This window comes from Electrona antarctica (genome assembly GCF_951216825.1).
Source record: "Electrona antarctica genome assembly, chromosome: 20".
NCBI lineage: Eukaryota > Metazoa > Chordata > Actinopteri > Myctophiformes > Myctophidae > Electrona > Electrona antarctica.
In genome coordinates, this window is record NC_136801.1 from 38539838 (window position 1) to 38553006 (window position 13169).

Sequence of the window (13169 nt, forward strand, 5' to 3'; positions counted from 1 at the left end):
TTTTGGGACACTATGTCAGAGCCAGGACTTGAACCTGCAGCCTCCTGATTACCAGGCAGGCTCTGTACCCAGTGAGCCACTGTGCATGCTGTTCTTAAAAGGCCGAATAGATAATGACAGAAGAGCCAGAGACTTGTTTCCATTGTGGTTCATAAACATTCGAGCGTCTAGAGATAAACAACAGCAAAAGAAACAATAGACAAATCTCCTGTTATTTTATTTTTTGTATTTTATTTTTGTATCAATGTTGTACTCACAGGGAACAGCAGACTGCATTGTGGCAGGTAGCAAGTAGATCAGTGACTTAGCACACTGGCTGCATGATCTGGAGATAGTGTGTTCAAACCCCTCTCAAATCTTTACTTGCCAAAATCTGCCATTGACCCCCATTCTGAATTTCTCACATTTAAAGCACTATATTTCTAAAACTATGAAACATTTCAAAGATTCCTTTTCAGGCAAACATGTCCACCGTAAGATGAACCTAAATAGGTTTGAATGGGGATTCTAGGTGTAAGTATGTAGGACTAGTAGCATGCCAAAGTTATAATTTTATTCGGATGGAATACTATAGCATGTCGTTTTTCGTGATTTTGGACTATTTGAAAAAAAGATGAAAATCATGAAAAAACGACATACTATAGTTCATGGTTTCGGACGGCATACTATAGCATGTCGTTTTTCGTGATTTTGGACTATTTGAAAAAAAGATGAAAATCATGAAAAAACGACATACTATAGTTCATGGCTTCGGACGGCATAATATATTATGTCATATTTTCATGATTTTGGGACACTATGTGAGAGCCAGGACTTGAACCTGCAGCCTCCTGATTCCCAGGCAGGCTCTGTACCCAGTGAGCTACTGTGCATGCTGTTCTTAAAAGGCCGAATAGATAATGACAGAAGAGCCAGAGACTTGTTTCCATTGTGGTTCATAAACATTCAAAGGTCTAGAGATAAACAACAGCAAAAGAAACAATAGACAAATCTCCTGTTATTTTATTTTTTGTATTTTATTTTTGTATCAATGTTGTACTCAATGGGAACAGCAGACTGCATTGTGGCAGGTAGCAAGTAGATCAGTGACTTAGCACACTGGCTGCATGATCTGGAGCATGTGGGTTCAAACCCCACTCAAATCTTTACTTGCCAAAATCTGCCATTGACCCCCATTCTGAATTTCTCAAATTTAAAAGCACTATATTTCTAAAACTATGAAACATTTCAAAGATTCCCTTTCAGGCAAACATGTCCACCGTAAGATTAACCTAAATACGTTTGAATGGGGTTTCTAGGTGTAAGTATGTAGGACTAGTATTATGCCAAAGTTTGTGCTATTGCCATTGAGAATGCATTGGGCGTTAAAGTTAAATAACTCAGAAACTACAAAACATTTCAAAGTAAAAAGTTCCAGCATGTGTCTCCACAGTAAGCTTAATTATCAAAAGTGTGAATGGAGTTTCTAGGTGAAAGTGCTTTTTTGACGTGCCAATATCTGCCATTGAGCCCCATTGTAAAATTCTCAAATTTGAAAGCACTATATTTCTAAAACTATGAAACATTTCAAAGATTCCTTTTCAGGCAAACATGTCCACCGTAAGATGAACCTAAGTAGGCTTAAATGGGGTTTCTAGGTGTAAGTATGTAGGACTAGTAGCATGCCAAAGTTTGTGCTATTGCCATTGAGAATGCATTGGGCGTTAAAGTTAAATAACTCAGAAACTACAAAACATTTCAAAGTAAAAAGTTCCAGCATGTGTCTCCACAGTAAGCTGAATTATAAAACGTGTGAATGGAGTTTCTAGGTGAAAGTGATTTTGACGTGCCACTATCTGCCATTATAAATTTCTCACATTTAAAGCACTATATTTCTAAAACTATGAAACATTTCAAAGATTCCTTTTCAGGCAAACATGTCCACCGTAAGATGAACCTAAATAGGTTTGAATGGGGATTATAGGTGTAAGTATGTAGGACTAGTAGCATGCCAAAGTTATAATTTTTTTCGGACGGCATACTATAGCATGTCGTTTTTCGTGATTTTGGACTATTTGAAAAAAAAGATGAAAATCATGAAAACACAACCTACTATAGTTCATGGCTTCGGACGGCATACTATAGCATGTCGTTTTTCATGATTTTGGAGGATTTGAAAAAAAGATGAAAATCATGAAAAAATCGACATACTATATAGTCCATGGTTTGGGACGGCATAATATATTATGTCATATTTTCATGATTTTGGGACACTATGTCAGAGCCAGGACTTGAACCTGCAGCCTCCTGATTACCAGGCAGGCTCTGTACCCAGTGAGCCACTGTGCATGCTGTTCTTAAAAGGCCGAATAGATAATGACAGAAGAGCCAGAGACTTGTTTCCATTGTGGTTCATAAACATTCGAGCGTCTAGAGATAAACAACAGCAAAAGAAACAATAGACAAATCTCCTGTTATTTCTTTTTTGTATTTTATTTTTGTATCAATGTTGTACTCAAAGGGAACAGCAGACTGCATTGTGGCAGGTAGCAAGTAGATCAGTGACTTAGCACACTGTCTGCATGATCTGGAGATAGTGGGTTCAAACCCCACTCAAATCTTTACTTGCCAAAATCTGCCATTGACCCCCATTCTGAATTTCTCAAATTTAAAAGCACTATATTTCTAAAACTATGAAACATTTCAAAGATTCCTTTTCAGGCAAACATGTCCACCGTAAGATGAACCTAAGTAGGCTTGAATGGGGTTTCTAGGTGTAAGTATGTAGGACTAGTAGCATGCCTAAGTTTGTGCTATTGCCATTGAGAATGCATTGAGCGTTAAAGTTAAATAACTCAGAAACTACAAAACATTTCAAAGTAAAAAGTTCCAGCATGTGTCTCCACAGTAAGCTGAATTATAAAAAGTGTGAATGGAGTTTCTAGGTGAAAGTGCTTTTTTGACGTGCCAATATCTGCCATTGAGCCCCATTGTAAAATTCTCAAATTTGAAAGCACTATATTTCTAAAACTATGAAACATTTCAAAGATTCCTTTTCAGGCAAACATGTCCACCGTAAGATGAACCTAAGTACGCTTGAATGGGGTTTCTAGGTGTAAGTATGTAGGACTAGTAGCATGCCTAAGTTTGTGCTATTTCCATTGAGAATGCATTGAGCGTTAAAGTTAAATAACTCAGAAACTACAAAACATTTCAAAGTAAAAAGTTCCAGCATGTGTCTCCACAGTAAGCTGAATTATAAAAAGTGTGAATGGAGTTTCTAGGTGAAAGTGCTTTTTTGACGTGCCAATATCTGCCATTGAGCCCCATTGTAAAATTGTCAAATTTGAAAGCACTATATTTCTAAAACTATGAAACATTTCAAAGATTCCTTTTCAGGCAAACATGTCCACCGTAAGATGAACCTAAGTAGGCTTGAATGGGGTTTCTAGGTGTAAGTATGTAGGACTAGTAGCATGCCAAAGTTTGTGCTATTGCCATTGAGAATGCATTGGGCGTTAAAGTTAAATAACTCAGAAACTACAAAACATTTCAAAGTAAAAAGTTCCAGCATGTGTCTCCACAGTAGGCTGAATTATAAAAAGTGTGAATCGAGGTTCTAGGTGAAAGGGCTTTTTTGACGTGCCAATATCTGCCATTGAGCCCCATTGTAAAATTCTCAAATTTGAAAGCACTATATTTCTAAAACTATGAAACATTTCAAAGATTCCTTTTCAGGCAAACATGTCCACCGTAAGATGAACCTAAGTAGGCTTGAATGGGGTTTCTAGGTGTAAGTATGTAGGACTAGTAGCATGCCAAAGTTTGTGCTATTGCCATTGAGAATGCATTGGGCGTTAAAGTTAAATAACTCAGAAACTACAAAACATTTCAAAGTAAAAAGTTCCAGCATGTGTCTCCACAGTAAGCTGAATTATAAAACGTGTGAATGGAGTTTCTAGGTGAAAGTGATTTTGACGTGCCACTATCTGCCATTATAAATTTCTCACATTTAAAGCACTAAATTTCTAAAACTATGAAAAATTTCAAAGATTCCTTTTCAGCAAACATGTCCACCGTAAGATGAACCTAAATAGGTTTGAATGGGGATTCTAGGTGTAAGTATGTAGGACTAGTAGCATGCCAAAGTTATAATTTTTTTCGGACGGCATACTATAGCATGTCGTTTTTCGTGATTTTGGACTATTTGAAAAAAAAGATGAAAATCATGAAAACACGACCTACTATAGTTCATGGCTTCGGACGGCATACTATAGCATGTCGTTTTTCATGATTTTGGAGGATTTGAAAAAAAGATGAAAATCATGAAAAAATCGACATACTATATAGTCCATGGTTTGGGACGGCATAATATATTATGTCATATTTTCATGATTTTGGGACACTATGTCAGAGCCAGGACTTGAACCTGCAGCCTCCTGATTACCAGGCAGGCTCTGTACCCAGTGAGCCACTGTGCATGCTGTTCTTAAAAGGCCGAATAGATAATGACAGAAGAGCCAGAGACTTGTTTCCATTGTGGATCATAAACATTCGAGCGTCTAGAGATAAACAACAGCAAAAGAAACAATAGACAAATCTCCTGTTATTTTATTTTTTGTATTTTTTTTTTGTATCAATGTTGTACTCAAAGGGAACAGCAGACTGCATTGTGGCAGGTAGCAAGTAGATCAGTGACTTAGCACACTGGCTGCATGATCTGGAGATAGTGGGTTCAAACCCCACTCAAATCTTTACTTGCCAAAATCTGCCATTGACCCCCATTCTGAATTTCTCAAATTTAAAAGCACTATATTTCTAAAACTATGAAACATTTCAAAGATTCCTTTTCAGGCAAACATGTCCACCGTAAGATGAACCTAAGTAGGCTTGAATAGGGTTTCTAGGTGTAAGTATGTAGGACTAGTAGCATGCCAAAGTTTGTGCTATTTCCATTGAGAATGCATTGAGCGTTTAAGTTAAATAACTCAGAAACTACAAAACATTTCAAAGTAAAAGGTTCCAGCATGTGTCTCCACAGTAAGCTGAATTATGAAAAGTGTGAATGGAGTTTCTAGGTGAAAGTGCTTTTTTGACGTGCCAATATCTGCCATTGAGCCCCATTGTAAAATTCTCAAATTTGAAAGCACTATATTTCTAAAACTATGAAACATTTCAAAGATTCCTTTTCAGGCAAACATGTCCACCGTAAGATGAACCTAAGTAGGCTTGAATGGGGTTTCTAGGTGTAAGTATGTAGGACTAGTAGCATGCCAAAGTTTGTGCTATTTCCATTGAGAATGCATTGGGCGTTAAAGTTAAATAACTCAGAAACTACAAAACATTTCAAAGTAAAAAGTTCCAGCATGTGTCTCCACAGTAAGCTGAATTATAAAACGTGTGAATGGAGTTTCTAGGTGAAAGTGCTTTTTTGACGTGCCAATATCTGCCATTGAGCCCCATTGTAAAATTCTCAAATTTGAAAGCACTATATTTCTAAAACTATGAAACATTTCAAAGATTCCTTTTCAGGCAAACATGTCCACCGTAAGATGAACCTAAGTAGGCTTGAATGGGGTTTCTAGGTGTAAGTATGTAGGACTAGTAGCATGCCAAAGTTTGTGCTATTGCCATTGAGAATGCATTGGGCGTTAAAGTTAAATAACTCAGAAACTACAAAACATTTCAAAGTAAAAAGTTCCAGCATGTGTCTCCACAGTAAGCTGAATTATAAAACGTGTGAATGGAGTTTCTAGGTGAAAGTGATTTTGACGTGCCACTATCTGCCATTATAAATTTCTCACATTTAAAGCACTATATTTCTAAAACTATGAAACATTTCAAAGATTCCTTTTCAGGCAAACATGTCCACCGTAAGATGAACCTAAATAGGTTTGAATGGGGATTCTAGGTGTAAGTATGTAGGACTAGTAGCATGCCAAAGTTTATATTTTTTCGGACGGCATACTATAGCATGTCGTTTTTCGTGATTTTGGACTATTTGAAAAAAAGATGAAAATCATGAAAAAACGACATACTATAGTTCATGGCTTCGGACGGCATAATATATTATGTCATATTTTCATGATTTTGGGACACTATGTCAGAGCCAGGACTTGAACCTGCAGCCTCCTGATTACCAGGCAGGCTCTGTACCCAGTGAGCCACTGTGCATGCTGTTCTTAAAAGGCCGAATAGATAATGACAGAAGAGCCAGAGACTTGTTTCCATTGTGGTTCATAAACATTCGAGCGTCTAGAGATAAACAACAGCAAAAGAAACAATAGACAAATCTCCTGTTATTTTATTTTTTGTATTTTATTTTTGTATCAATGTTGTACTCAAAGGGAACAGCAGACTGCATTGTGGCACGTAGCAAGTAGATCAGTGACTTAGCACACTGGCTGCAAGATCTGGAGATAGTGGGTTCAAACCCACTATCCCACTATAAACCCACTATAAACACATAGAAAAGACATTTTAACAAGGAGACGAGAGAGAGAGAGAGGTTGACAGACGCGTCTGAGCGTTTGTTAGCACCGGTTAGTAGTATCGCCGAGTTTGGCTTACTTTATCTCTTTCTAAATCACATTTCGGTACCACATCTACCACATGGGTAGTTTATTAAGTGTACTTTAATCCGGTTAAATGTTTGTAATGATCAGACTTAGCAATCGTATGCTTTACCCATACGGGATCTGCAACCGGCGTTAGCCCACTGCTAGCCAGTCTGACAGCTGCCAGCCCAACCACTAGCCAGTCTGACAGCTGCTAGCCAAGAGGCTAACTTCACTCATCTACTACCACCGGACTGCTGACAGCAGTAACCACGGCACCTTCCATCCACCGAGGGATGACCAGCCTGCCTACCACCACGCTGAGACAAATCTACGCACCGGGCCACCATCTGTGTGGCCCTCGCCGGTAGGTGACTTTCTGGATCGCTGTCGCTACCATACGTGCCACGTCTACACTTTATCTGAGTCTACTCTCCGCACCGGGCCACCGTTTGAGTGGCCCTCGCGGGTACGTGGTATTCTGCACCACTGCCTGTCTACCTGACGTTATCTACTTAGTCTTTCTCCTGTCCATTTCCACTTTACTGGCCACAGTCTGTTTTTTCCTCAGCAACAACCACCACCATGACGGCACTCACCTTATCACCGGGCTGTAAAAAGTGTCTCCATCTGAAGAAGAAAGTATCCGAGCTGGAAGGAAGAATTTCCATTCTACATCAGATACAAGATGATGAACTCCTCCTCGACTCCCTGTACTCCTTCTGTCATGATTCCGTTGTCCCAGTCCTCTCCCCCGAAGCGTCTGATAATGTCATTTCTGTCGGCACCGCCAAGGTGGGGGACCTGGATCAGGTAGGCGACCTGGACGTGACGGTCCCTGCCACCGGACTCTACTACGCCCACCTCCCCCCAAGGATGCGCGAGTTAGATGTAACGGTCCCCGCCACCCGAGCCGACAGTCCCGGCCTCCCCACCACCAAGGTCGGAGAGCTGGACTCGATTGTCTTTGCCGCGGCGGATGGGCTGAACTCAAGGCCTCCCTCGGCCAGCTCCACTCCAGGCCCCTGGATAACTATGTCCAGAGGTAAATATGGGAGGCCTCCTTCCCATTCCCCGCCACCAGCCCACCCACCGCTACCCACCAGCAACCCATTTAATGTTCTGGACATAGACGAGTTCCCCCCACTGGGCCTGGCATCCAACGGGTCACTGTCAACTCCATCTCACCCGTCGAGCTCGTCCTCCGCCACCAGTCAGAAGAAAGGCCGCTTGACTTTGCTAAAAAAGGCTGTTAAGCGCCGCTTTGAGGGTCTTTCTGGTCAACAGCCACTGAAGAAGCCTACCCCTCTAACACTATTCAATACCTGGGAATGGCCTGGAAAGCAGGCGAGCATCCCACCCCAGAACCCCCCCTCTCCACAAACGTCGCCCCATACACTGGACAGTAGCCCCTCACCACAACGGCCCACTTCGTCGTTGTCCCCCTCCCTGCCAACGCCGCTAACATTATTCAACACCTGGGAATGGCCTGGGAAGCCCACCCCCTCCTCCTCACAAACGACTCCTCACATATTGGACAGTAGCCGCCGCTACCCATCAAAACTGCCCCCTACGTCTGCGCCCCCCTCCCCCCCTACGTCGCTGCTGATTGGAGACAGCATAATAAAACATATCCAACCAAAAAGCACATTATTACGCTGTTTTCCAGGAGCAACCACTGCTGATCTCCTGGACAAAATGCCCGACGTCCTGGCCTCTCTTCCCATTTCCATCACAAAAATTATCCTTCACGTGGGCACCAACGACCGTTCTTCAGAACAAACACGAATCCATTATTCCCATCTTTTCAACCTCCTTGTCAACAGTGGAAAGTCGGTGTATATTTCAGGTCCATTGCCTACGCTTAGTAGCCGCGGCGATGTCCGCTACAGTCGGCTGCTGGCGCTGCATCACTGGCTCCAATTTGCATGTCACGTTCATAACATCCACTTCATCCACAATTTCTATCTATTTTGGGAGCGTCCGTCTTTTTATGCCGCCGATGGCCTCCACCTAAGCAAGCTGGGATGCAAAATGCTTGACCAAAATATACATGACTCTATGGCTCCACAGACGCTGCCAAAAGATTTCACACACGTGTTACCTGATCAATGACTACTAGTATTGTTTACTACAGCTGACTCGGGCCATGCTCCTGTGTGCAAGCTCCGCCCCCAAGCCGCGTCAGACACCTCACACAGCCACCAAACCAGTTCACATAGTCACCACAGCCCCACCTTGTGGTCAGGAGGACTTCCACCTCCCTTTGCGCCTAGATCTCTGCCTGTCAACCACTTAGCCCTAGACGCCCCTCCAAACCCCATCTCAACTGTCATTAGAAACAGGAAATATCACCAAAATAAAAACGGCCTAAATCAAAAAAATCTCCACTCCGTGAAAACTGTTAAGACTGTACTACACAGTACAAACAACCTTAACCAGCTCAAAATTGGCTTCCTCAATATAAGATCCCTAAATAATAAATCCCCTATAATTTATGATTATATAATCGACCATAAACTAGACATGATGGGACTCTGTGAAACCTGGCTCACAGCTAATGATGAACAGCCCCTAATCGCTGCATCCCCACCAAATTTTATATTCTCCCAATCAGCCCGCACCACAAAAAAAGGTGGTGGTGTTGCACTAATCCATAACGGTAAGTATCCACTCAACCAAAAACCCAATACTAATTTTTCATCATTTGAGTTGTTATTAATGTCCTCATCATTACCCAGTCAAAATGCCCTCCCCTTTTCCATAGCCATCCTATACCGTCCCCCTGGTGCCTACACCCTTTTTCTAGAGGAATTCTCTCAATTTCTATCAGACCTCATAATCCGTGCTGACCATCTGGCCATAATAGGAGATTTTAACATTCATTATAATAACAAATCCAACCCACTTAATAAAGCCTTTACATCACTTATTGAATCCCTTGATTTTTCCCAAACCGTCACAGAACCCACACACCGAAATGGCAATACCATAGACCTTGTCCTGACCCGTGGAATCAAAATCCAGAATATAACAGTTTCTTCATCTGCCCCATCAGTAACCGACCACTATTTCATCGACTTTACAGCTTTGATCCCCTTACCCTCCATTAACCACTGCCCCTCAAAAAGCCGCTGCATAAACAATACAGTCAAAACAGCACTAGAATCTGCACTGCCAACTGTCATCACTCCTTTCAATAACTATTCTGGATCTCTCGACAATTTCACAAATGGGTTCAATAATGTCCTCCTCAATACTATAGATTCCATCGCCCCCTTCAAAACTATAAAACGCACATCACAAAATATTTCACCATGGTTCAACAATAATACAAGATCACTCAAACGAACATGTCGAAACCTTGAACAAAAGTGGCGTAAAACTAAGCTTGAGGTATTTCATTTGGCATGGGATGAGTCAGTACACACATATAAACGTGCTCTACAAGAAGCTAAAAACACATACTACTCCACATTAATAGCCAACAACAAAAACAACCCCAGATTCCTTTTTGACACAATCGCCAACCTCACCAAAACCACTCCCCCAGCTCCCCCCCCTTCCATCAATCCACTAGATTTCCTTACATTTTTCAACAACAAAGTGGAGTCAATTAGAGAGCAGACTAAGAGCACTGCTACCGCTTCACCCACAACCGCCTCCCAACCTCCATCTTCCACAGCCACTCATTCCAGCATCACCCTATCACATTTTGATATAATCTCCTATGATAATCTCACTAAACTGGTCTCCACATCAAAATCCACCACCTGCCTACTGGATCCAATCCCCACCAAATTATTTAAAGAGCTGCTTTCTACACTGGGCCCCCCGCTTCTTCATATCATAAATGAGTCCCTAATCAGTGGCACCGTTCCAACAGTTTTCAAAACCGCAATAATCAAACCCCTACTAAAAAAACCTAGTCTAGATCCACACACATTAGCGAACTATAGACCAATATCCAATCTCCCATTTATGTCAAAACTGCTAGAAAAAGTTGTTGCCAGTCAGCTTACAGCCTATCTCAGCAATAACAATCTCTTTGACAATTTTCAGTCCGGTTTCAGATCCCACCACTCCACAGAAACCGCTCTGGTTAAAGTGTCAAATGATCTGCTAATGGCAATGGATGCGGACAGGACCTCTCTCCTGCTGCTCCTCGACCTTAGTGCCGCATTTGATACGGTCGATCACTCAATTCTCCTCGATCGTTTAGAACATCTAATTGGTATCAAAGGTCCTGCACTCGATTGGTTCCGCTCCTACCTCTCACATAGATCTCAGCGTGTGCTCTTCAATAACTCAATGTCCGATTTTTCCAGTGTTAACTACGGTGTCCCACAAGGCTCAGTTCTTGGTCCAATCCTCTTCTGTTTATACATGACACCATTAGGCGACATTTTTAGAAAGTCTGGCATAGAATACCACTGCTATGCAGACGACACCCAAATTTACATCCCCATCACAGCAACTGACCCATCCAACATTCACAAACTTGAAATCTGTCTAGCCGAGGTAAAGAAATGGATGAACAGCTCCTTCCTACTCCTGAACTCTGCCAAATCAGAGATGCTACTAGTCGGTCCAGTCAAGCATACTCATCTGTTCAATAACATAACCCTTAACCTCGATGGCTGCCCAATAACCCACAAACCAACAGTCCGAAATCTAGGAGTCATTTTTGACACATCTTTATCTTTCACACACCACATAAAAAGCATTACAAAATCTGCCTTCTTCCATCTGCGCAACGTTGCTAGAATCCGTCCAATACTCTCACTTCCCGACGCCGAAACCCTGGTCCACGCCTTCATCACCTCAAGAATAGACTACTGCAATGCCCTCTTCTCCGGTTTACCATCAACAGCAACAAATGGCCTCAGATTAGTACAAAACGCAGCAGCTAGAGTACTCACCAGAAAAAAGAAATTTGACCACATCACACCAACACTAATAGAACTTCACTGGCTACCCATACAGGCCAGAGCCGACTTCAAGATACTCCTCCTGACCTATAAAACCTTAAATGGACTCGCACCACCTTACATGTCCAGTTTAATAAATATATACATCCCCCCAAGACCACTACGCTCTCAGGATGCTGGCAAACTCACAGTCACAACACATAATAAAATAACGGTTGGGGGCAGAGCTTTCACACACCGTGCCCCCTGTCTCTGGAACGCTCTCCCTCAGGATGTCAGAAATTCACACTCCCTGGAAATTTTTAAGTCAAGGCTAAAAACACACCTTTTTTCTATACATTACAGTTCCGCTTAGTTTTTATGCACATTTTACCATGTTTTACTATGTTTTTATTGCTATTTGTGTTTGATTTGTTTTGTATAAATGCTGTAAAGTGCACAGAGACCCCCTGGGGTGATTTTGTACTATAAATAAAATAAACTGAAACTGAACTGAAACCCCACTCAAATCGTTACTTGCCAAAATCTGCCATTGACCCCCATTCTGAATTTCTCAAATTTAAAAGCACTATATTTCTAAAACTATGAAACATTTCAAAGATTCCTTTTCAGGCAAACATGTCCACCGTAAGATGAACCTAAGTAGGCTTGAATGGGGTTTCTAGGTGTAAGTATGTAGGACTAGTAGCATGCCAAAGTTTGTGCTATTTCCATTGAGAATGCATTGAGCGTTTAAGTTAAATAACTCAGAAACTACAAAACATTTCAAAGTAAAAAGTTCCAGCATGTGTCTCCACAGTAAGCTGAATTATAAAACGTGTGAATGGAGTTTCTAGGTGAAAGTGCTTTTTTGACGTGCCAATATCTGCCATTGAGCCCCATTGTAAAATTCTCAAATTTGAAAGCACTATATTTCTAGAACTATGAAACATTTCAAAGATTCCTTTTCAGGCAAACATGTCCACCGTAAGATGAACCTAAGTAGGCTGGGGTTTCTAGGTGTAAGTATGTAGGACTAGTAGCATGCCAAAGTTTGTGCTTTTTCCATTGAGAATGCATTGGGCGTTAAAGTTAAATAACTCAGAAACTACAAAACATTTCAAAGTAAAAAGTTCCAGCATGTGTCTCCACAGTAAGCGGAATTATAAAAAGTGTGAATGGAGTTTCTAGGTGAAAGTGCTTTTTTGACGTGCCAATATCTGCCATTGAGCCCCATTGTAAAATTCTCTAATTTGAAAGCACTATATTTCTAAAACTATGAAACATTTCAAAGATTCCTTTTCAGGCAAACATGTCCACCATAAGATGAACCTAAGTAGGCTTGAATGGGGTTTCTAGGTGTAAGTATGTAGGACTAGTAGCATGCCAAAGTTTGTGCTTTTTCCATTGAGAATGCATTGGGCGTTAAAGTTAAAAAACTCAGAAACTACAAAACATTTCAAAGTAAAAAGTTCCAGCATGTGTCTCCACAGTAAGCGGAATTATAAAAAGTGTGAATGGAGTTTCTAGGTGAAAGTGCTTTTTTGACGTGCCAATATCTGCCATTGAGCCCCATTGTAAAATTCTCAAATTTGAAAGCACTATATTTCTAAAACTATGAAACATTTCAAAGATTCCTTTTCAGGCAAACATGTCCACCGTAAGATGAACCTAAGTAGGCTTGAATGGGGTTTCTAGGTGTAAGTATGTAGGACTAGTAGCA